The 26,625-nt window shown below is 52.6% G+C and overlaps 1 long non-coding RNA gene across 1 annotated transcript in view; it reads right to left on the reverse strand.

Moving 5' to 3' along the window:
• The window catches only part of LOC141160911 (uncharacterized), a 40,820-nt gene extending 21,377 nt beyond the window's left edge, over nt 1–19,443 (reverse strand). The window contains exons 1-2 of the long non-coding RNA XR_012250568.1: nt 19,282–19,443; nt 10,959–11,143 (exon numbers count right to left, since the gene is read on the reverse strand). This is a non-coding gene — a long non-coding RNA (uncharacterized lncRNA). The remainder of the gene's footprint in view (nt 1–10,958; nt 11,144–19,281) is intronic.
• Nucleotides 19,444–26,625: the final 7,182 nt, after the last annotated feature.

Consider the following 26,625-nt stretch of genomic DNA (forward strand, 5'->3'; position numbering starts at 1 on the left):
CCGATTAAATAATATCACTCTCGGGGTCTCCTCCGCGGTCTTTCTGCGCAGTTTTTGCCTCATTGCTTTGACCTTTCCCCTCATCACGGCGGCAACAGATAATTTCCCTCTTCGGCCGCAGAAATATGGATGTGTTTATCCGGCCTCCTGATAATTACACTCGGAGGATCTGCCGGGATGACGCCGCTCGTTCTGCGCCTGAAACCTACATATCGCACCTGGAGAGGAAGAACTTCTCCTCTTCACTGAGCCGCAACCTGAAGGTCACAGACGAGAAATCACCGTACGCTCCGCACCGGCACAGACCGCGGCCAAACGACGAGATCCTAAATATACAACCCCAGAAAGTGCCAACAACCCCAGAGACAGGAAAAAACCCAAACTAAAAGCCCAATACCTGCACTCCAACCAGCAAATTACTGGGGTATATAGCACTGATCCTGACCTGCATCCTGTATTATACTCCAGAGCTGCACTCACTATTCTGCTGGTGCAGTCACGGTGTACATACATTACATTACTGATCCTGACCTGCATCCTGTATTATACTCCAGAGCTGCACTCACTATTCTGCTGGTGGAGTCACTGTGTACATACATTACATTACTGATCCTGAGTTACATCCTGTATTATACTCCAGAGCTGCACTCACTATTCTGCTGGTGCAGTCACTGTGTACATACATTACACTACTGATCCTGAGTTACATCCTGTGTTATACTCCAGAGCTGCACTCACTATTCTGCTGGTGCAGTCACTGTGTACATACATTACACTACTGATCCTGAGTTACATCCTGTGTTATACTCCAGAGCTGCACTCACTATTCTGCTGGTGGAGTCACTGTGTACATACAATACATTACTGATCCTGAGTTACATCCTGTGTTATACTCCAGAGCTGCACTCACTATTCTGCTGGTGCAGTCACTGTGTACATACATTACACTACTGATCCTGACCTGCATCCTGTATTATACTCCAGAGCTGCACTCACTATTCTGCTGGTGCAGTCACTGTGTACATACATTACATTACTGATCCTGAGTTACATCCTGTATTATACTCCAGAGCTGCACTCACTATTCTGCTGGTGCAGTCACTGTGTACATACATTACATTACTGATCCTGAGTTACATCCTGTATTATACTCCAGAGCTGCACTCACTATTCTGCTGGTGCAGTCACTGTGTACATACATTACATTACTGATCCTGAGTTACATCCTGTATTATACTCCAGAGCTGCACTCACTATTCTGCTGGTGCAGTCACTGTGTACATACATTACATTACTGATCCTGAGTTACATCCTGTATTATACCCCAGAGCTGCACTCACTATTCTGCTGGTGCAGTCACTGTGTACATACATTACATTACTGATCCTGAGTTGCATCCTGTATTATACTCCAGAGCTGCGCTCACTATTCTGCTGGTGGAGTCACTGTGTACATACATTACATTACTGATCCTGAGTTACATCCTGTGTTATACTCCAGAGCTGCACTCACTATTCTGCTGGTGCAGTCACTGTGTACATACATTACACTACTGATCCTGACCTGCATCCTGTATTATACTCCAGAGCTGCACTCACTATTCTGCTGGTGCAGTCACTGTGTACATACATTGCATTACGCCATCAGCAGTCCCGGGTAGGATGCCATCAGCAGTCCCGGGTAGGACGCCATCAGCAGTCCCCGGTAGGACGCCATCAGGAGTCCCGGGTAGGACGCCATCAGCAGTCCCGGGTAGGACGCCATCAGCAGTCCCGGGTAGGACGCCATCAGCAGTCCCGGGTAGGACGCCATCAGCAGTCCCGGGTAGGACGCCATCAGCAGTCCCGGGTAGGACGCCATCAGCAGTCCCGGGTAGGACGCCATCAGCAGTCCCGGGTTTGCTCCTTCTTATTGATACTTCCTTTTTTTATTCTTTAAAACCATCAATTCTAATTGTTCTTTAATGTCTGGAACCTGCGGCGAGTGCATGAGTCCAGCAGCTCCTGCCCCGGTGTCCACGACCAGTGGCGCAGCATCGACACCTAGTGGCCACTCAGTAGAAGGAGCAGTGTTATAGGGAGGCGGCTCTCACTACTGTAAGGGGTGAATCCCTGACATCATGTCATCATTACAAGTGGGACTATGATAACTCTGCAGGGACGTAGAAATATCAAAAGGCGCCAAATATGTCTATGGGGCTATTCAGGACGGACAGGTCAGAAGGCGGAGGGACAGGCAGCACCCGGGCACATACCCCACTGTTACCCCCATGCAGAGGGCACCTTCCTGCATCTACTGCCCCCCGGCCTGTAATTCTCCTTCGCTCCTTGTTTATGTGCAGCAGTGGAACACGATGGTGGGTCTGAATGCAAAATCTCCAACAGGACCCCCAACTATCACAGGTCATACTGGTCACCCCTCTGAGCCCATGGCTTTTGGTTTATCCTATGTTTGTATCTAGGTGAATATGGAGCAAACCAGGTGATAAAAGGGGAAAGACTTTATCGAACCAACTCCCAAAAGTGGCGATTTCATCCTGGGAGCGAGGATTAAACAACTCGAATGTGGAGGAAGAACTGTTAGTAGCGCGGCGCATTAACATCTGGGCGCGACGGCACGCGTGATGATCCGGTAAAAGCAGCTCGCTGACTGTTTCCAATGGCAGAAAAAAAGATTTCTTTTCATACCGTATGTTCTTTGAAAGTAAAGATAAAAATAAAAGTGCAAAAAAGGTAATGAATATAAATGGTAAAATGAATACAAGGTGGAGCGCCGCTCTGAAGGTGCACAATGATAGTTCTGCATGAAGAATCGGTGATTTTCACTGCGATTTTCTATTCATTTTCTGGAGATCTGTACAATCCTCAGCAGAATCTGCAGCGTGGCACGAGAAGCCCTTCACAGATAAGACCACCAGCAAAATATTTATGGCGCTTTGTGCCGATCTGTCCGTTGGCCGCCATCTTTCACATTTATATAGAGGAAAGTTGTTATTTAAAGGGGAATGCACATAAAAATCCTCTCCTGCCAGAAACTGTTATCTGTAGGGTCCATGAGCTAGGACCCCCGATGACTCCCCAACTGAAGGCGTCCTGCAGAGCACCGAGCCCCCCAGTAGTCACAGAGTCTACGCACATTTCTCACGCTTCTGATCTGGTGATTTCACTATCACAAGTCAGGAGATGATTTTGGTGGACACTTCCCCTTTAAAAAGTGCTTCACGCGCTACAGAGTATCCCCCCTAATGTAAAACACCAGCAAGTACTGAGCCCGGAGCCCCCTCCTATTCCGCCAGTCACTGAGATAGCGCTGACATATTCTGCAGCGCAGTATAAAGACAGAAGTGCCAAAGCAGTCCTGAGCCCAGGAGCTGACAGTTCAGTTATCTAGGATGCAAATCAGGGCAAGTTCCTAAGAAATCCGACTGATCAATTGTAAGACACTCGTATAACAAGAAACAAGAAGTGTGAGCTCCTGGGGTCAGGGATGATGGGAGTAGTGATACACTGTGTGATAGGAGATTAGATTGTGAGCTCTGGGGTCAGGGATGATGGGAGTAGTGATATATTGTGTGATAGGAGATTAGATTGTGAGCTCTGGGGTCAGGGATGATGGGAGTAGTGATACATTGTGTGATAGGAGATTAGATTGTGAGCTCCGGGGTCAGGGATGATGGGAGTAGTGATACATTGTGTGATAGGAGATTAGATTGTGAGCTCCGGGGTCAGGGATGATGGGAGTAGTGATACATTGTGTGATAGGAGATTAGATTGTGAGCTCCGGGGTCAGGGATGATGGGAGTAGTGATACATTGTGTGATAGGAGATTAGATTGTGAGCTCCGGGGTCAGGGATGATGGGAGTAGTGATACACTGTGTGATAGGAGATTAGATTGTGAGCTCTGGGGTCAGGGATGATGGGAGTAGTGATACACTGTGTGATAGGAGATTAGATTGTGAGCTCCGGGGTCAGGGATGATGGGAGTAGTGATACATTGTGTGATAGGAGATTAGATCGTGAGCTCCTGGGGTCAGGGATAATGGGAGTAGTGATACATTGTGTGATAGGAGATTAGGTTGTGAGCTCCTGGGGTCAGGGATGATGGGAGTAGTGATACATTGTGTGATAGGAGATTAGATTGTGAGCTCTGGGGTCAGGGATGATGGGAATAGTGATACACTGTGTGATAGGAGATTAGATTGTGAGCTCCTGGGGTCAGGGATGATGGGAGTAGTGATACATTGTGTGATAGGAGATTAGATCGTGAGCTCTGGGGTCAGGGATGATGGGAGTAGTGATACATTGTGTGATAGGAGATTAGGTTGTGAGCTCCTGGGGTCAGGGATGATGGGAGTAGTGATACATTGTGTGATAGGAGATTAGATTGTGAGCTCCTGGGGTCAGGGATGATGGGAGTAATGATACACTGTGTGATAGATTAGATTGTGAGCTCCTGGGGTCAGGGATGATGGGAGTAGTGATACATTGTGTGATAGGAGATTAGATTGTGAGCTCTGGGGTCAGGAATGATGGGAGTAGTGATACATTGTGTGATAGAGGATTAGATTGTGAGCTCCGGGGTCAGGGATGATGGGAGTAGTGATACATTGTGTGATAGGAGATTAGATTGTCAGCTCTGGGGTCAGGGATGATGGGAGTAGTGATACATTGTGTGATAGGAGATTAGATTGTGAGCTCCGGGGTCAGGGATGATGGGAGTAGTGATAAATTGTGTGATAGAGGATTAGATTGTGAGCTCCGGGGTCAGGGATGATGGGAGTAGTGATAAATTGTGTGATAGAGGATTAGATTGTGAGCTCCTGGGGTCAGGGATGATGGGAGTAGTGATACATTGTGTGATAGGAGATTAGATTGTGAGCTCTGGGGTCAGGAATGATGGGAGTAGTGATACATTGTGTGATAGAGGATTAGATTGTGAGCTCCGGGGTCAAGGATGATGGGAGTAGTGATACATTGTGTGATAGGAGATTAGATTGTCAACTCTGGGGTCAGGGATGATAGGAGTAGTGATACACTGTGTGATAGGAGATTAGATTGTGAGCTCTGGGGTCAGGGATGATGGGAGTAGTGATACAGTGTGTGATAGGAGATTAGATTGTGAGCTCTGGGGTCAGGGATGATGGGAGTAGTGATACACTGTGTGATAGGAGATTAGATTGTGAGCTCTGGGGTCAGGGATTATGGGAGTAGTGATATACTGTGTGATAGGAGATTAGATTGTGAGCTCCTGGGGTCAGGGATGATGGGAGTAGTGATATGTAGCGCCCCGAGGGCTCGGCTGCTACAGGGGTATTGCACCTCTGCCAGAGGTGTGATATTCCACTCCCGGGTAAGGATGGAGTATGGACCAGGGCTCAGTAGCTGCATACAGCACACACACCCCATTTCCGAGGGACAGTTCAACGGTGCTCCCACTAGACAGAAGTGCAGGCACGACAGCATCTGTTCCTGGCTGGAGTGGGGAGGGGGGTGGAACACCCAGTGGTGTAGGAGCAGATAGGGGTGGGTCTCTGGGCATAGGTAGGAGCCCATTGGTTGCTAATCACCTGGGCTCGGGTGTTAGAAGGAGGTATATAAGGTGGGCACCATCTTAGAACAGTAGTCAGTGCAGTGCAGAGAAGAAGCTAAGAGTGAGAGGAGAAGACAGGAAGCAGAGCCTCTGCATGGGCTCTGCTCCGCAGGCAGGCCTTGTCAGGAGGCCGGAGCCTGGGAGAGAGAAGAAGGAACAGAAAGGAAAGTAAGAAAGGAACACAGAGAAAGGCCCAGGGACACGAGGACAGAAGGAACCCCATATGCCCAGGAGATACAGGGTGAAGGGTTGACAGAGCAGGGTACCGGAACCCAAATTGGTGGAGGCAACAGATTCCTCAGCTAAAGACCGGAGGTCGTCACCACATCTTGGTGCGACCCCCCACTACATCCACCAGGAAAGCATACCACATAGGGTCAGGGAAACCGGAGAGAGGTTTCGCCGACAGAAGGCCCGAGGAAGCTGGACAAAGGCGGGTCACTGGTGGGGACGGACAGAGAAAGGAAAGGAAGGGAGTCCTGTGCCACGCTCTGGAATTGCCTGGGAGTTGGTCGAGCCCCTTGCCTGGTGGACGCAGCACGGCTTGGGCAGTCACCGCCGATACCGAGGTGACTAGGACCAGTAAAGAACTGTGAGTAAAGCATTGGAAACTGCAACCACACGTCTCTGTGTTTCATCGCCGCACCAGCACCATTAGTACTGGGACGCTCACACCATCACTCCCATCATCCACACTAGCTGCCCTGAGGCAATACTTCTCCCGTGGGGAGTTATCCCATTCTTGGCTGCGCATATAACATCAGCCTCAGCGGTCTGCAGCGCAGCGGCGGTCCCCACTGACCGCAATCCACGGGTGGCGTAGTCGGACACTTATTACAACACAAATAGACTGCCACTGGTTTGACCACCCTGGGCACGGACCGGGTCGCCGCCACACGGAGACTACAACCCCCAGCATCCCACCAGCGATCCGGCTCCGGGTATCCCCTGCACAGCACAGGCCCAGGGGGCGCGTCAACTTCACTGTGTGATAGAAGATTAGATTGTGAGCTCTGGGGTCAGGGATGATGGGAGTAGTGATACATTGTGTGATAGGAGATTAGATTGTGAGCTCCGGGGTCAGGGATGATGGGAGTAGTGATACACTGTGTGATAGGAGATTAGATTGTGAGCTCTGGGTCAGGGATGATGGGAGTAGTGATACATTGTGTGATAGAGGATTAGATTGTGAGCTCCTAAAATCAGGGATGATGGGAGTAGTGATACATTGTGTGATAGGAGATTAGATTGTGAGCTCTGGGTCAGGGATGATGGGAGTAGTGATACATTGTGTGATAGAGGATTAGATTGTGAGCTCCTAGAATCAGGGATGATGGGAGTAGTGATACATTGTGTGACGATTCTGAGCTAGGAGTGAATAGTCCTGATTCTCCCATATAGATAGATAGAGAGAGAGAGCGCAAGTGCTCCACATAAGTGAGTACACCCCAACAGATGTGTCATAAAAGCTTTCGTCTCCTTCAGATTGGACATTCTCTATGGCACTCCGCCCTACAGAACACTTCACAAATGTCCGACATTGATTACAAACAAGATTTGTTATTTTGCACCAAAGTAACTTTCCTAATTCATTCAAGACTATGATGCAAAAATGAGTGCACCCCAAGAAAAGTATTAGGAGCAAAAGGTGAAGTTTAGACTACAAAATGCCAACAAGAATCCCCCCAGGTCAGTGTAATCCTTCATTACACCGGTGTCCAGCAGACGGGCGACTATAAGAGGCCGGTACCTAACACAGAAAACCCCTCTGCCTATTTCATGCTGTCAGCAATGGCACCACATGGAAGAGAAATGTCACAAGACCAACAAAGGTGACGGCTACAAGAAGATAAGCGAAGCTTTACTGATCAGACACTGGAGCAGAAGTGATAGGAAATGTAAGAAAGATGGAGCCGCAGCTTCTCACAGAGACGTCCAGCGACCACAGAAGTCACCACCGAGACAGGAGGAGCATCTACTGATGAGAAGGAAGACAATCCTCATGTAAGGGATACCGAACCGGGGGACACGATCCGGCGCACAATGCAGGGGGGCGGCAGCACGGGGGGCGTCCATGGAGGAAGCCGCTCCTAAAGCCCAGGCGTGAAAAAGTCGCCTACAATGTGCCGGGGCCACGGCCGAGAAATATGGAGATAACGAGAATCTGGAGGGATGAGACCAAGAGAAACGGTGTCACAAAGGTGAGGACACATGAGCTGCTGGTGTCGGGGGGCACATGAGCCGCTGGTGTCCGGGGGCACATGAGCTGCTGGTGTCCGGGGGCACATGAGCTGCTGGTGTTGGGGGGCACATGAGCTACTGGTGTCGGGGGCACATGAGCTGCTGGTGTCGGGGACACATGAGCTGCTGGTGTCCGGGGGCACATGAGCTGCTGGTGTCCGGGGGCACATGAGCTGCTGGTGTCGGGGACACATGAGCTGCTGGTGTCCGGGGGCACATGAGCTGCTGGTGTTGGGGGGCACATGAGCTACTGGTGTTGGGGGGCACATGAGCTACTGGTGTCGGGGTGCACATGAGCTGCTGGTGTCGGGGACACATGAGCTGCTGGTGTTGGGGGGCACATGAGCTACTGGTGTCGGGGTGCACATGAGCTGCTGGTGTCCGGGGGCACATGAGCTGCTGGTGTCGGGGACACATGAGCTGCTGGTGTCCGGGGGCACATGAGCTGCTGGTGTTGGGGGGCACATGAGCTACTGGTGTTGGGGGGCACATGAGCTACTGGTGTCGGGGTGCACATGAGCTGCTGGTGTCGGGGACACATGAGCTGCTGGTGTTGGGGGGCACATGAGCTACTGGTGTCGGGGTGCACATGAGCTGCTGGTGTCCGGGGGCACATGAGCTGCTGGTGTTGGGGGGCACATGAGCTACTGGTGTCGGGGTGCACATGAGCTGCTGGTGTCGGGGACACATGAGCTGCTGGTGTCCGGGGGCACATGAGCTGCTGGTGTCCGGGGGCACATGAGCTGCTGGTGTCGGGGACACATGAGCTGCTGGTGTCCGGGGGCACATGAGCTGCTGGTGTTGGGGGGCACATGAGCTACTGGTGTCGGGGGCACATGAGCCGCTGGTGTTGGGGGGCACATGAGCTACTGGTGTTGGGGGCACATGAGCTACTGGTGTCGGGGACACATGAGCTGCTGGTGTCGGGGGGCACATGAGCTGCTGGTGTCTGGGTGGCACATGAGCTGCTGGTGTCGGGGGGCACATGAGCTACTGGTGTCAGGGGGCACATGAGCCGCCGGTGTCGGGGGGCACATGAGCTGCTGGTGTCTGGGTGGCACATGAGCTGCTGGTGTCGGGGGACACATGAGCTACTGGTGTCGGGGGCACATGAGCCGCTGGTGTTGGGGGGCACATGAGCTGCTGGTGTCTGGGTGGCACATGAGCTGCTGGTGTCGGGGGACACATGAGCTACTGGTGTCGGGGGCACATGAGCCGCTGGTGTCCGGGGGCACATGAGCTGCTGGTGTCGGGGGGCACATGAGCCGCCGGTGTCGGGGGGCACATGAGCTGCTGGTGTCTGGGTGGCACATGAGCTGCTGGTGTCGGGGGACACATGAGCTACTGGTGTCGGGGGCACATGAGCCGCTGGTGTCCGGGGGCACATGAGCTGCTGGTGTTGGGGGGCACATGAGCTACTGGTGTCGGGGGCACATGAGCCGCTGGTGTCCGGGGGCACATGAGCTGCTGGTGTCGGGGGACACATGAGCCGCCGGTGTCGGGGGGGCACATGAGCTGCTGGTGTCTGGGTGGCACATGAGCTGCTGGTGTCGGGGGACACATGAGCTGCTGGTGTCGGGGGGGGGGGTACATGAGCTGCTGGTGTCGGGGGGCACATGAGCCGCCGGTGTCGGGGGACACATGAGCCGCCGGTGTCGGGGGACACATGAGCCGCCGGTGTCGGGGGACACAGGAGGCGCCAGTGTCGGGGGACACAGGAGGCGCTAGTGTCGGGGGGCACATGAGCCGCTCATGTTGGGGAGCACATGAGCTGCTGGTGTCGGGGGACACATAAAGTGCTGGTGTCGGGGGGCACATGAGCTGCTGGTGTCGGGGGACACATAAGGTGCTTGTGTCGTGGGCACATGAGCCGCTAGTGCCGGGGGGCACATGAGCTGCTGGTGTCTGGGTGGCACATTAGCTGCTGGTGTTGAGGGGCACATGAGCTGCTGGTGTTGGGGGGCACATGAGCCGCTGGTGTCGGGGGGCACATGAGCTGCTGGTGTCGGGGGGCACATGAGCTGCTGGTGTCGGGGGGGCACATGAGCTGCTGATGTCGGGGGGGCACATGAGCTGCTGATATCGGGGGGCACGTCAGCCACTGGTGTTGGGGGGCACATGAGCTGCTGGTGTTGGGGGGCACATGAGAAGCAGGTGTCGGGGGACACATGAGCCGCCGGTGTGGGGAGACACATGAGCCGCCGGTGTCGGGGGGCGCATGAGCCGCTCGTGTTGGGGAGCACATGAGCTGCTGGTGTCGGGGGACACATAAGGTGCTGGTGTCGGGGGGCACATGAGCCGCCGATGTCGGGGGGCACATGAGCCGCCGGTGTTGGGGAGCACATGAGCTGCTGGTATCGGGGGACACATAAGGTGCTGGTGTCGGGGGGCACATGAGCTGCTGGTGTCGGGGGACACATAAGGTGCTTGTGTCGTGGGCATATGAGCCGCTGGTGTCGGGGGGGCACATGAGCTGCTGGTGTCGGGGGCACATGAGCTGCTGGTGTCGGGGGACACATAAGGTGCTTGTGTCGTGGGCATATGAGCCGCTGGTGTCGGGGGGGCACATGAGCTGCTGGTGTCGGGGGGCACATGAGCTGCTGATGTCGGGGGGCACATGAGCTGCTGGTGTCTGGGTGGCACATTAGCTGCTGGTGTCGGGGGGCACATGAGCCGCTGATGTGGGGGGCACATCAGCCGCTGGTGTCGGGGGGCACATCAGCTGCTGGTGTTCTCATTTTTGCATCAACTAATTTGAGTAAAACTGAAGCTTTGGTGATGAGTTATATTATAACCTCGCTGTCATGTTATGGGGGAAATGTTCTATGAAACTGAGAATTGTCAGAATGTTCAGTGAGATACTGATTAAATCTGACTTTTTACCCCCGGTAATATGACTGAGGGGGCAGTCATACATTTTGCTTGCACTGAGGACCCCCGGTAATATGACTGGGGATGTGGGGCGGGGGTCATTCATTTCACTTGCACTGAGGACCCCAGTGATATGACTGGGGGGCAGTCATACATTTGGCTTGCACTGAGGACCCCGGTGAAGCTGCTTAGTGTGCAGGGGTTGCACTTATGGGGGGGCTTCATACATTAGAGCGAGGTGCTTTGGCTTCATTACCATTTGCTACTTAACCTTGACTCGGAGTCCAAGGAGGATTCCACAAACACTTCGCCGCCTCTTTCATTTCTTCACTTTGCTGATTTCGACAAAACAAGATTTCATGAAAAGTAAAGATATAATCCGCGCGGAGCGATCGGGGGTCCGAGCGTGAGAGGAATCCATTATCCTCTGCCGGGTTTTATCTAGATGAGAAGAGGAAAGTGAGATGAATTATTGACACCCGGCAGATCTGCGCTCACCCTGCAGAGCCGCCACCGCCACCACCACCACCACCATCATCATCATTATAATCACCGCCACCGAGCCCCGGCCCGTTAACCACTAACATCCCGGGACCTGACATCAGAGCCCAGAGCTGTGACACTGATCCCACGAGGAAGTATCACACAGGGCAGGATTAGATACACGGCTCAGCAGACAGTATCACACAGGATAGGATTAGATACACGGCTCAGCAGACAGTATCACACAGGAGAGGATTAGATACACGGCTCAGCAGTCAGTATCACACAGGAGAGGATTAGATACACGGCTCAGCAGACAGTATCACACAGGAGAGGATTAGATACACGGCTCAGCAGTCAGTATCACACAGGAGAGGATTAGATACACGGCTCAGCAGACAGTATCACACAGGATAGGATTAGATACACAGCTCAGCAGACAGTATCACACAGGATAGGATTAGATACACGGCTCAGCAGTCAGTATCACACAGGATAGGATTAGATACACAGCTCAGCAGACAGTATCACACAGGAGAGGATTAGATACACGGCTCAGCAGACAGTATCACACAGGAGAGGATTAGATACACGGCTCAGCAGACAGTATCACACAGGATAGGATTAGATACACGGCTCAGCAGACAGTATCACACAGGAGAGGATTAGATACACGGCTCAGCAGTCAGTATCACACAGGAGAGGATTAGATACACGGCTCAGCAGACAGTATCACACAGGAGAGGATTAGATACACGGCTCAGCAGACAGTATCACACAGGAGAGGATTAGATACACGGCTCAGCAGACAGTATCACACAGGATAGGATTAGATACACGGCTCAGCAGTCAGTATCACACAGGAGAGGATTAGATACACGGCTCAGCAGACAGTATCACACAGGATAAGATTAGATACACGGCTCAGCAGACAGTATCACACAGGAGAGGATTAGATACACGGCTCAGCAGACAGTATCACACAGGAGAGGATTAGATACAAGGCTCAGCAGACTGTATCACACAGGAGAGGATTAGATACACGGCTCAGCAGACAGTACCACACAGGAGAGGATTAGATACACAGCTCAGCAGACAGTATCACACAGGAGAGGATTAGATACACGGCTCAGCAGTCAGTATCACACAGGAGAGGATTAGATACACGGCTCAGCAGTCAGTATCACACAGGAGAGGATTAGATACACGGCTCAGCAGTCAGTATCACACAGGAGAGGATTAGATACACGGCTCAGCAGACAGTATCACACAGGATAGGATTAGATACACGGCTCAGCAGACAGTATCACACAGGACAGGATTAGATACAGGGCTCAGCAGACAGTATCACACAGGATAGGATTAGATACACGGCTCAGCAGACAGTATCACACAGGAGAGGATTAGATACACGGCTCAGCAGACAGTATCACACAGGAGAGGATTAGATACAAGGCTCAGCAGACTGTATCACACAGGAGAGGATTAGATACACAGCTCAGCAGACAGTACCACACAGGAGAGGATTAGATACACAGCTCAGCAGACAGTATCACACAGGAGAGGATTAGATACACGGCTCAGCAGTCAGTATCACACAGGAGAGGATTAGATACACGGCTCAGCAGTCAGTATCACACAGGAGAGGATTAGATACACGGCTCAGCAGTCAGTATCACACAGGAGAGGATTAGATACACGGCTCAGCAGACAGTATCACACAGGATAGGATTAGATACACGGCTCAGCAGACAGTATCACACAGGACAGGATTAGATACAGGGCTCAGCAGACAGTATCACACAGGATAGGATTAGATACACGGCTCAGCAGACAGTATCACACAGGATAGGATTAGATACACGGCTCAGCAGACAGTATCACACAGGATAGGATTAGATACAGGGCTCAGCAGACAGTATCACACAGGATAGGATTAGATACAGGGCTCAGCAGACAGTATCACACAGGATAGGATTAGATACACAGCGCAGCACACAGTATCACACAGGATAGGATTAGATACACAGCTCAGCAGTCAGTATCACACAGGAGAGGATTAGATACAAGGCTCAGCAGACTGTATCACACAGGAGAGGATTAGATACACGGCTCAGCAGTCAGTATCACACAGGAGAGGATTAGATACACGGATCAGCAGTCAGTATCACACAGGATAGGATTAGATACAGGGCTCAGCAGACAGTATCACACAGGATGGGATTAGATACAGGGCTCAGCAGACAGTATCACACAGGAGAGGATTAGATACACAGCTCAGCAGACAGTATCACACAGGAGAGGATTAGATACACGGCTCAGCAGACAGTATCACACAGGATAGGATTAGATACAGGGCTCAGCAGACAGTATCACACAGGAGAGGATTAGATACACAGCTCAGCAGACAGTATCACACAGGATAGGATTAGATACACGGCTCAGCAGACAGTATCACACAGGAGAGGATTAGATACACGGCTCAGCAGACAGTATCACACAGGATAGGATTAGATACACGGCTCAGCAGACAGTATCACACAGGATAGGATTAGATACACAGCTCAGCAGACAGTATCACACAGGAGAGGATTAGATACACGGCTCAGCAGACAGTATCACACAGGATAGGATTAGATACAGGGCTCAGCAGACAGTATCACACAGGAGAGGATTAGATACACAGCTCAGCAATCAGTATCACACAGGAGAGGATTAGATACACAGCTCAGCAGACAGTATCACACAGGATAGGATTAGATACACAGCTCAGCAGTCAGTATCACACAGGAGAGGATTAGATACACGGATCAGCAGTCAGTATCACACAGGATAGGATTAGATACAGGGCTCAGCAGACAGTATCACACAGGATGGGATTAGATACACAGCTCAGCAGACGGTATCACACAGGAGAGGATTAGATACACAGCTCAGCAGACAGTATCACACAGGAGAGGATTAGATACACAGCTCAGCAGTCAGTATCACACAGGAGAGGATTAGATACACGGATCAGCAGTCAGTATCACACAGGATAGGATTAGATACAGGGCTCAGCAGACAGTATCACACAGGATGGGATTAGATACACGGCTCAGCAGACAGTATCACACAGGAGAGGATTAGATACACAGCTCAGCAGACAGTATCACACAGGAGAGGATTAGATACACGGCTCAGCAGTCAGTATCACACAGGATAGGATTAGATACAGGGCTCAGCAGACAGTATCACACAGGAGAGGATTAGATACACAGCTCAGCAGACAGTATCACACAGGATAGGATTAGATACACGGCTCAGCAATCAGTATCACACAGGAGAGGATTAGATACACGGCTCAGCAGACAGTATCACACAGGATAGGATTAGATACAGGGCTCAGCAGACAGTATCACACAGGAGAGGATTAGATACAAGGCTCAGCAGACTATCACACAGGAGAGGATTAGATACACGGCTCAGCAGTCAGTATCACACAGGAGAGGATTAGATACACGGCTCAGCAGACAGTATCACACAGGATAGGATTAGATACACGGCTCAGCAGACAGTATCACACAGGATAGGATTAGATACACGGCTCAGCAGTCAGTATCACACAGGATAGGATTAGATACACGGCTCAGCAGACAGTATCACACAGGATAGGATTAGATACACGGCTCAGCAGACAGTATCACACAGGAGAGGATTAGATACACGGCTCAGCAGACAGTATCACACAGGGCAGCATTAGATACACGGCTCAGCAGACAGTATCACACAGGATAGGATTAGATACAAGGCTCAGCAGACAGTATCACACAGGAGAGGATTAGATACACGGCTCAGCAGACAGTATCACACAGGAGAGGATTAGATACACGGCTCAGCAGACAGTATCACACAGGAGAGGATTAGATACACGGCTCAGCAGACAGTATCACACAGGAGAGGATTAGATACACGGCTCAGCAGACAGTATCACACAGGATAGGATTAGATACACGGCTCAGCAGACAGTATCACACAGGATAGGATTAGATACACGGCTCAGCAGACAGTATCACACAGGAGAGGATTAGATACACGGCTCAGCAGACAGTATCACACAGGAGAGGATTAGATACACGGCTCAGCAGACAGTATCACACAGGATAGGATTAGATACACAGCTCAGCAGACAGTATCACACAGGATAGGATTAGATACACAGCTCAGCAGACAGTATCACACAGGAGAGGATTAGATACAAGGCTCAGCAGACAGTATCACACAGGAGAGGATTAGATACACGGCTCAGCAGACAGTATCACACAGGATAGGATTAGATACACAGCTCAGCAGACAGTATCACACAGGATAGGATTAGATACAGGGCTCAGCAGTCAGTATCACACAGGATAGGATTAGATACACGGCTCAGCAGACAGTATCACACAGGATAGGATTAGATACACGGCTCAGCAGACAGTATCACACAGGGCAGGATTAGATACACGGCTCAGCAGACAGTATCACACAGGATAGGATTAGATACAAGGCTCAGCAGACAGTATCACACAGGAGAGGATTAGATACACAGCTCAGCAGACAGTATCACACAGGATAGGATTAGATACACGGCTCAGCAGACAGTATCACACAGGATGGGATTAGTTACACGGCTCAGCAGACAGTATCACACAGGAGAGGATTAGATACACAGCTCAGCAGACAGTATCACACAGGATAGGATTAGATACACGGCTCAGCAGACAGTATCACACAGGAGAGGATTAGATACACGGCTCAGCAGACAGTATCACACAGGAGAGGATTAGATACACAGCTCAGCAGAAGTATCACACAGGATAGGATTAGATACACGGCTCAGCAGACAGTATCACACAGGATAGGATTAGATACACGGCTCAGCAGACAGTATCACACAGGATAGGATTAGATACACAGCTCAGCAGACAGTATCACACAGGATAGGATTAGATACACGGCTCAGCAGACAGTATCACACAGGAGAGGATTAGATACACGGCTCAGCAGACAGTATCACACAGGAGAGGATTAGATACACGGCTCAGCAGACAGTATCACACAGGATAGGATTAGATACACGGCTCAGCAGACAGTATCACACAGGAGAGGATTAGATACACGGCTCAGCAGACAGTATCACACAGGAGAGGATTAGATACACGGCTCAGCAGACAGTATCACACAGGAGAGGATTAGATACACGGCTCAGCAGACAGTATCACACAGGATAGGATTAGATACACGGCTCAGCAGACAGTATCACACAGGAGAGGATTAGATACACGGCTCAGCAGACAGTATCACACAGGATAGGATTAGATACACGGCTCAGCAGACAGTATCACACAGGAGAGGATTAGATACACGGCTCAGCAGACAGTATCACACAGGATAGGATTAGATACACGGCTCAGCAGTCAGTATCACACAGGATAGGATAAGATACACAGCTCAGCAGTCAGTATCACACAGGATAGGATTAGATACACGGCTCAGCAGACAGTATCACACAGGATAGGATTAGATACACAGCTCAGCAGACAGTATCACACAGGAGAGGATTAGATACACAGCTCAGCAGACAGTATCACACAGGAGAGGATTAGATACACGGCTCAGCAGACAGTATCACACAGGAAAGGATTAGATACACAGCTCAGCAGACAGTATCACACAGGAGAGGATTAGATACACAGCTCAGCAGACAGTATCACACAGGATAGGATTAGATACACGGCTCAGCAGACAGTATCACACAGGATAGGATTAGATACACAGCTCAGCAGACAGTATCACACAGGAGAGGATTAGATACACAGCTCAGCAGACAGTATCACACAGGAGTGGATTAGATACACGGCTCAGCAGACAGTATCACACAGGATAGGATTAGATACACAGCTCAGCAGACAGTATCACACAGGGGAGGATTAGATACACGGCTCAGCAGACAGTATCACACAGGAGAGGATTAGATACACGGCTCAGCAGACAGTATCACACAGGAGAGGATTAGATACACGGCTCAGCAGACAGTATCACACAGGAGAGGATTAGATACACAGCTCAGCAGACAGTATCACACAGGATAGGATTAGATACACAGCTCAGCAGACAGTATCACACAGGAGAGGATTAGATACACGGCTCAGCAGACTGTATCACACAGGAGAGGATTAGATACATAGCTCTGCAGACAGTATCACACAGGATAGGATTAGATACACGGCTCAGCAGACAGTATCACACAGGAGAGGATTAGATACACAGCTCAGCAGTCAGTATCACACAGGGCAGGATTAGATACACGGCTCAGCAGACAGTATCACACAGGGCAGGATTAGATACACTGCTCAGCAGACAGTATCACACAGGATAGGATTAGATACACGGCTCAGCAGACAGTATCACACAGGATGGGATTAGATACACAGCTCAGCAGACAGTATCACACAGGATAGGATTAGATACACGGCTCAGCAGACAGTATCACACAGGATAGGATTAGATACACGGCTCAGCAGACAGTATCACACAGGATAGGATTAGATACACGGCTCAGCAGACAGTATCACACAGGAGAGGATTAGATACACTGCTCAGCAGACAGTATCACACAGGAGAGGATTAGATACACTGCTCAGCAGACAGTATCACACAGGATAGGATTAGATACACGGCTCAGCAGACAGTATCACACAGGATAGGATTAGATACACGGCTCAGCAGACAGTATCACACAGGAGAGGATTAGATACACTGCTCAGCAGACAGTATCACACAGGATAGGATTAGATAAACGGCTCAGCGGACAGTATCACACAGGATGGGATTAGATACACGGCTCAGCAGACAGTATCACACAGGATAGGATTAGATACACGGCTCAACAGACAGTATCACACAGGTTAGGATTAGATACACAGCTCAGCAGACAGTAACACACAGGAGAGGATTAGATACATGGCTCAGCAGACAGTATCACACAGGATGGGATTAGATACACGGTTCAGCAGACAGTAACACACAGGATGGGATTAGATACACGGTTCAGCAGACAGTAACACACAGGATGAGATTAGATACACAGCTCAGCAGACAGTATCACACAGGAGTGGATTAGATACACAGCTCAGCAGACAGTATCACACAGGAGAGGATTAGATACACGGCTCAGCAGTCAGTATCACACAGGAGTGGATTAGATACACGGCTCAGCAGTCAGTATCACACAGGAGTGGATTAGATACACGGCTCAGCAGACAGTATCACACAGGATAGGATTAGATACATGGCTCAGCAGACAGTATCACACAGGATAGGATTAGATACACGGCTCAGCAGTCAGTATCACACAGGAGTGGATTAGATACACGGCTCAGCAGACAGTATCACACAGGAGAGGATTAGATACACGGCTCAGCAGACAGTATCACACAGGAGAGGATTAGATACACGGCTCAGCAGACAGTATCACACAGGATAGGATTAGATACACGGCTCAGCAGACAGTATCATACAGGATAGGATTAGATACACAGCTCAGCAGACAGTATCACACAGGATAGGATTAGAAACACGGCTCAGCAGACAGTATCACACAGGAGAGGATTAGATACACGGCTCAGCAGACAGTATCACACAGGATAGGATTAGATACACGGCTCAGCAGACAGTATCATACAGGATAGGATTAGATACACAGCTCAGCAGACAGTATCACACAGGATAGGATTAGATACACGGCTCAGCAGACAGTATCACACAGGAGAGGATTAGATACACGGCTCAGCAGACAGTATCACACAGGAGAGGATTAGATACACGCTTCCCTTTCCCTGTAATTTCCGCATTCTTGCCGTCCACAATTTTCTCATGATTTTGATCCTGATTCGTTCATTTCTTTCTTTCTTGTGACTGTGACGCTCCGGATCCCGGCACAGATGCAGCATCACATGGAATAAACTTATTTCTACTCGCAGATACCACCAGGGGGCGCTCAGGGGCTGACAGCTCTATATACTAAAGGGGTACTGCGCTACTGGACATTTCCTTTGCGGTGTACATGCGCTCACCGGCATCACCACAGACCCAGCACCGGCCACTCCTGAGGCACCGACCACTCCTGAGGCACCGACCACTGCTGGGGCACCGGCCACTCCTGAGGCACCGACCACTCCTGGCCTCTTCAGAAGTCACCGTTGCAGCCAATGACTGTACCTGACGGCTGTTTCCTGTCTGCTGCCACTGACTGACAAGTCTCTCCCTATACACCTACACAGCCTCATCAGGAACATGCCCAGGCGTTGTAGGGAGGTCATACAGGCACGTGGAGGCCACACACAATACTCAGCCTCATCAGGAGCATGCCCAGGCGTTGTAGGGAGGTCATACAGGCACGTGGAGGCCACACACAATACTGAGCCTCATCAGGAGCATGCCCAGGTGTTGTAGGGAGGTCATACAGGCACGTGGAGGCCACACACAATACTGAGCCTCATCAGGAGCATGCCCAGGCGTTGTAGGGAGGTCATACAGGCACGTGGAGGCCACACACAATACTCAGCCTCATCAGGAGCATGCCCAGGCGTTGTAGGGAGGTCATACAGGCACGTGGAGGCCACACACAATACTCAGCCTCATCAGGAGCATGCCCAGGCGTTGTAGGGAGGTCATACAGGCACGTGGAGGCCACACACAATACTCAGCCTCATCAGGAGCATGCCCAGGCGTTGTAGGGAGGTCATACAGGGACGTGGAGGCCACACACAATACTCAGCCTCATCAGGAGCATGCCCAGGCGTTGTAGGGAGGTCATACAGGCACGTGGAGGCCACACACAATACTCAGCCTCATCAGGAGCATGCCCAGGCGTTGTAGGGAGGTCATACAGGCACGTGGAGGCCACACACAATACTCAGCCTCATCAGGAGCATGCCCAGGCGTTGTAGGGAGGTCATACAGGGACGTGGAGGCCACACACAATACTCAGCCTCATCAGGAGCATGCCCAGGCGTTGTAGGGAGGTCATACAGGCACGTGGAGGCCACACACAATACTCAGCCTCATCAGGAGCATGCCCAGGCGATGTAGGGAGGTCATACAGGCACATGGAGGCCACACACAATACTCAGCCTCATCAGGAGCATGCCCAGGCGTTGTAGGGAGGTCATACAGGCACGTGGAGGCCACACACACAATACTCAGCCTCATCAGGAGCATGCCCAGGCGTTGTAGGGAGGTCATACAGGCACGTGGAGGCCACACACAATACTCAGCCTCATCAGGAGCATGCCCAGGCGTTGTAGGGAGGTCATACAGGGACGTGGAGGCCACACACAATACTCAGCCTCATCAGGAGCATGCCCAGGCGTTGTAGGGAGGTCATACAGGCACGTGGAGGCCACACACACAATACTCAGCCTCATCAGGAGCATGCCCAGGCGTTGTAGGGGGGTCATACAGGCACGTGGAGGCCACACACAATACTCAGCCTCATCAGGAGCATGCCCAGGCGTTGTAGGGAGGTCATACAGGCACGTGGAGGCCACACACAATACTCAGCCTCATCAGGAGCATGCCCAGGCGTTGTAGGGAGGTCATACTGACGCGCCCCCTGGGCCATATTCTTTAGGGGGAATATCCGGAGCCGGATCAGATGGGAGTTGTAGTCTTCCGAGTGGCTGTGACCCGGTCCGTGCCCAGGGTGTCAAACTCAGTTGTATGTGGCAGTCCTACAGATGTTATTAAGTTCTTTATTGTCGACTACGCCACCCGTTGTATTGCGGTCACTATGGCCGCCGCTGCAGCAGGGTCCGCTGAGGCTGATGGTGTTGGTGCAGCTTTTGGTGGTATAACCCCCAACGGGTGGGGTATAGCCTCAGGGGGTCAGGTGCAGAGGATGGGGGTTGTGGTGGTGCAGCATGGATGTTAAATGAAGACAGAGTCGGGTTGTGCAGTTTAGGGTATTTACTCACTGCTGATGTTCCGGTCACTCCAGCTTCAAGTGACCACCCGAGCCGTGCTGCGTCCACCAGGTCCTGGATTCAGCAAACCCCCAAACAAGTCCGGAGCGTGACCCTGAGCTCTCCTTCTGTCCTTTCCTCTGGCCGTCCCCACTAGTGATCCACCTAGGTCCAGCTCCCTCGGGCCTTCTGTTGGGAGACCCTTGGCCTTGGGTTCCCTGACCCTCCACGTGGTATGCCTTCGGGGTGGATGTGGTGGGTGGCCGTGGCAGACGCTGCCCACGGCCTCCGGTCTCTGGCTAGGGTGTGCTTTTGCCCCCACCAGCTTGGGATCCGGTACCCTTTTGCCAACTCTTCACCCGGGGATTGAATTTGGGTTCTCAGAGTTCCTTTTCTCTTTTCCCCTCTGGGTCTTTCTTGCTTTCTCCTCTCTCTCTCTCTGGGGCTGCTCTGCTCCTCTTCCTGACTCTGACAGACTGACTCCTCTGCAAAGACTGACTGACCCTGTTCTTTGATGGTGCCCACCTTATATACACCCTCTATGTGTGAGCTCAGGCGACCAGCACCCAATGAGCTCCTATCTTTACCAAGGCTGCTCCCCCTATCTGCCCCTACACTACTGGGATGTACCACCCCCCTCCCACTCCAGCCAGGAACAGACTCGGTCGTACCTGCACATTTCTAAGTGGGAGTACCGTCGGCCTGCACCTCGGAAATGGGATGTGTGTAGTGCATGCAGCCTACCGAGCTCAGTTCCACACTCCATCCTTACCCGGGAGTGGAATATCACACCTCTGGGTTGAGGCGCAATACCCCTGTAGCAGCCGAATCCTCAGGGTGCTACATTCCCCCCTGGTAAATCACAGCACGTCCTCGGGCTGTAAGAACAAAACACCATAAAACATACAAATTTTTGCATAAACATATAAAACATATAAAACAACATATATTAGCAGCATTATAAAACTTTTCATATAAAACATTCTCGTCGCCTCTGCTCCTCCTCCGGTCACTGTGCAACGTGTGACCGGGTAAAGTGCGACAGTCTTTTCTTGAAAAATGGTTTTCCTATAAAACCGGTAAGGGGCGCTTTAGGACGCGCAACTATATACAGGGATTATGGCCGCTCTCAGTCCTCGGCCAGGTATTGGGGAGGAATGACCGCTCTCAGTCCTCGGTCAGTGGGATTTAGGGGTTAAACGGGTAAACAGTTCAATTCTCTGGTCCCAACGGGGACTACATTAGCAACTGTAACAGTTCACTGTGCCCCGACGGGCAACTATATACAACTTGTACTCTGCTGTACTTAACGACGGCGTCCTCCTGCTCTTTCTTTATTGTTACCTTTAACTCTAGTTTCAGACCCGTCCGGGTCCTCTTGTTCTTCCTCCTCACACCGCAGCTCTTCCTCCGTCAGACGATGCACATGGAGGGCGTAGGGTCCTTTGGCACACTTGTGCCGGCTGAAGGTGACCTCGTCCCCGATGTAAAGGTCACGACCTCTGTCTCCCTCCGGTAGGTGGGACTCAACGTCTCTCCTCGTCACGAAGACGTCGCCTAGGGTGCGGTGGTCTCGGATGAAGCCCCACCCATGCTGCATGTTAAACTTTATCACAGTCCCGGTGGTGCGGGGACTATGCGCTGCACGGGGGTCTCTCCTGGCCCGGCTCTTCTGCTCCGCGCTCCTTATTTGAGCTTGCTGTTCCCGGACCCGCCTCTCTCTCCGCTCCCTCTCAAAGTCCTCGAGCTGTTGGCGGCAGCACTCAGCACGCTCCGCTGCAGCTGCCCGAGTCTCTTGAGTGAACCCCATGAGATCTTCTCCAGTGGGGTCCCACTCAAACTGCGCTTCTGCTAGCGGGGGCGAGATCCTCTTTACGGGCTTTGGAGCCGGGATCAGGGGTTCATCCAGGGGTCTCTCTCTCCGGAGTCGGGGATGGTGAAACTCCGGTGGCCATATAAATGGCTGCCCATCCGGGCACGTATGCTGGGCGTACAGGTCCTCTCCCAGATGCGGCACTCTTGGTCTTATGGGCGCGGTGGTGTTAGCGCCCGGGTTGCCCGGGCCTTGCGGCCAGGCCTGGGGTATCTGGAAGGTAAAGGGCACCGTAAGGACGGCGGCGCCCTGGGCTACTTGGCCCTGCGACCAGGCCGGGGGCTCCGCGGAGGTAGGGGGCGCTGTTGGTATTGCGGCGCCCGGGGGTACTAGGCCTTGCGACCAGGCTGGTGGTACTTCCTGCTTGGTCACGCTCGGGGTCGAGGCGTGTGACGTCACAGGGGTCGCGGCTCCCGTTTGAGGCCTAGTCTGCGGCGGTGACGTTGCAGCGACGGGCACGGCAGGATAGACTTCGGGCTCTGCGACGGGGAGCTGGGGCAGGTACGCGGTTTCCCGGTTTGGGGTATAGACGTCCCCTTTACCTGCCTCCACTCGTTCGGCTCCCTTCTCGGCGCCGTCTCCGGCCTTCAGTCCTCCTGCGCCATCCTCAGAGGCGGTCTGTTTCCTCGTCTCGGGTGGCGTGCTCCTCTGACAGGTCTCGGTCTGCTGGGCCATCTCACGGCTCCACTCCGCCAACGTCTCTCGCTGCACCCGGGCCATCCTCCTTGCGAGGCCCTCCAGAGCGGTCTGTGCACACTCCCGGTCTCGGGGAAGCTGTGCTAGGACCTCCACTAGGCCTAGTGGGGTCGTTGTTTCCAGCAGGCTCCTGACCAACGGGTCGGTGCTGCTCTGCTCTCCCTCCTCTGTTTCTAGCAGGCTCCTGGCCAACGGGCCGGTGCTGCTCTGCTTTCTCGCCATCTCCGGGTAAGCTCCTCCGATATTCTTCTCCAGGCTTCTTGCCTCCGGGTGCGCTCTCTCCAGACTGCTCCAGGCGACACCCATCTTTGTTCTCTCCTTTCGTCTCCTCCCCCTTCGAGGGCGGCCCCGGGGCCACTTGGTGACTGTCAGCTTCAGGGGCTGTTCTTTCACGCTGACAGACACCTCTAGCATCACAGTCTCTGTTGGTGGGGGCGGTTTCCACTTTTGGCGCCATTTTCGGTCCTGGCCCACGATGGGAGGTGGCCTCTCACCACCCTCTGGCACGCCCATAATGGCGTCCGCTCTTCCAAGGCGGGAAACCTTTGGGAATGGCGGGAATCGCTTCCCAGTGGCGGGAAACTCTGCAGATGGCGGGAAAACGCTGTTAATGGCGGACAACCGGCGGGATTCGACCTGTGATGGAGTCCGATGGCGGGGACCCTCCGGAACCGGCAGGAGACTTCTTTTTGAGGTAAACTTGCACGTTTCTTCAGGCACGCAGTACCCGGGTGTTGCGGGCACGTAATCCTGCCGACTACGCCAAAGTTGACGCGCCCCCTGGGCCATATTCTTTAGGGGGAATATCCGGAGCCGGATCAGATGGGAGTTGTAGTCTTCCGAGTGGCTGTGACCCGGTCCGTGCCCAGGGTGTCAAACTCAGTTGTATGTGGCAGTCCTACAGATGTTATTAAGTTCTTTATTGTCGACTACGCCACCCGTTGTATTGCGGTCACTATGGCCGCCGCTGCAGCAGGGTCCGCTGAGGCTGATGGTGTTGGTGCAGCTTTTGGTGGTATAACCCCCAACGGGTGGGGTATAGCCTCAGGGGGTCAGGTGCAGAGGATGGGGGTTGTGGTGGTGCAGCATGGATGTTAAATGAAGACAGAGTCGGGTTGTGCAGTTTAGGGTATTTACTCACTGCTGATGTTCCGGTCACTCCAGCTTCAAGTGACCACCCGAGCCGTGCTGCGTCCACCAGGTCCTGGATTCAGCAAACCCCCAAACAAGTCCGGAGCGTGACCCTGAGCTCTCCTTCTGTCCTTTCCTCTGGCCGTCCCCACTAGTGATCCACCTAGGTCCAGCTCCCTCGGGCCTTCTGTTGGGAGACCCTTGGCCTTGGGTTCCCTGACCCTCCACGTGGTATGCCTTCGGGGTGGATGTGGTGGGTGGCCGTGGCAGACGCTGCCCACGGCCTCCGGTCTCTGGCTAGGGTGTGCTTTTGCCCCCACCAGCTTGGGATCCGGTACCCTTTTGCCAACTCTTCACCCGCTGATGGACTTTGGGTTCTCAGAGTTCCTTTTCTCTTTTCCCCTCTGGGTCTTTCTTGCTTTCTCCTCTCTCTCTCTCTGGGGCTGCTCTGCTCCTCTTCCTGACTCTGACAGACTGACTCCTCTGCAAAGACTGACTGACCCTGTTCTTTGATGGTGCCCACCTTATATACACCCTCTATGTGTGAGCTCAGGCGACCAGCACCCAATGAGCTCCTATCTTTACCAAGGCTGCTCCCCCTATCTGCCCCTACACTACTGGGATGTACCACCCCCCTCCCACTCCAGCCAGGAACAGACTCGGTCGTACCTGCACATTTCTAAGTGGGAGTACCGTCGGCCTGCACCTCGGAAATGGGATGTGTGTAGTGCATGCAGCCTACCGAGCTCAGTTCCACACTCCATCCTTACCCGGGAGTGGAATATCACACCTCTGGGTTGAGGCGCAATACCCCTGTAGCAGCCGAATCCTCAGGGTGCTACAATACAGGCATGTGGAGGGCACACACAATACTCAGCCTCATCAGGAGCATGCCCAGGCGTTGTAGGGAGGTCATACAGACACGTGGAGGCCACACACAATACAACGCCTCATCAGGAGCATGCCCAGGCGTTGTAGGGAGGTCATACAGGCACGTGGAGGCCACACACAATACTCAGCCTCATCAGGAGCATGCCCAGGCGTTGTAGGGAGGTCATACAGGCATGAGGAGGCCACACACAATACTCAGCCTCACCAGGAGCATGCCCAGGCGTTGTAGGGAGGTCATACAGGCACGTGGAGGCCACACACAATACTCAGCCTCATCAGGAGCATGCCCAGGTTTTGTAGGGCGGTCATACAGGCACATGGAGGCCACACACAATACTCAGCCTCATCAGGAGCATGCCCAGGAGTTGTAGGGAGGTCATACAGGCACGTGGAGGCCACACACAATACTCCGCCTCATCAGGAGCATGCCCAGGCGTTGTAGGGAGGTCATACAGGCACGTGGAGGCCACACACAATACTCAGCCTCATCAGGAGCATGCCCAGGTGTTGTAGGGAGGTCATACAGGCACGTGGAGGCCACACACAATACTCAGCCTCATCAGGAGCATGCCCAGGCGTTGTAGGGAGGTCATACAGACACGTGGAGGCCACACACAATACTGAGCCTCATCAGGAGCATGCCCAGGCGTTGTAGGGTGGTCATACAGGCACATGGAGGCCACACACAATACTCAGCCTCATCAGGAGCATGCCCAGGCATTGTAGGGAGGCCATACAGGCACGTGGAGGCCACACACAATACTGAGCTTCATCAGGAGCATGCCCAGGCGTTGTAGGGTGGTCATACAGGCACATGGAGGCCACAAACAATACTCAGCCTCATCAGGAGCATGCCCAGGCGT

The sequence above is a fragment of the Phyllobates terribilis genome, unplaced genomic scaffold (genome assembly GCF_046119375.1).
Source record: "Phyllobates terribilis strain yellow unplaced genomic scaffold, ASM4611937v1 Scaffold_9__5_contigs__length_417890890, whole genome shotgun sequence".
NCBI lineage: Eukaryota > Metazoa > Chordata > Amphibia > Anura > Dendrobatidae > Phyllobates > Phyllobates terribilis.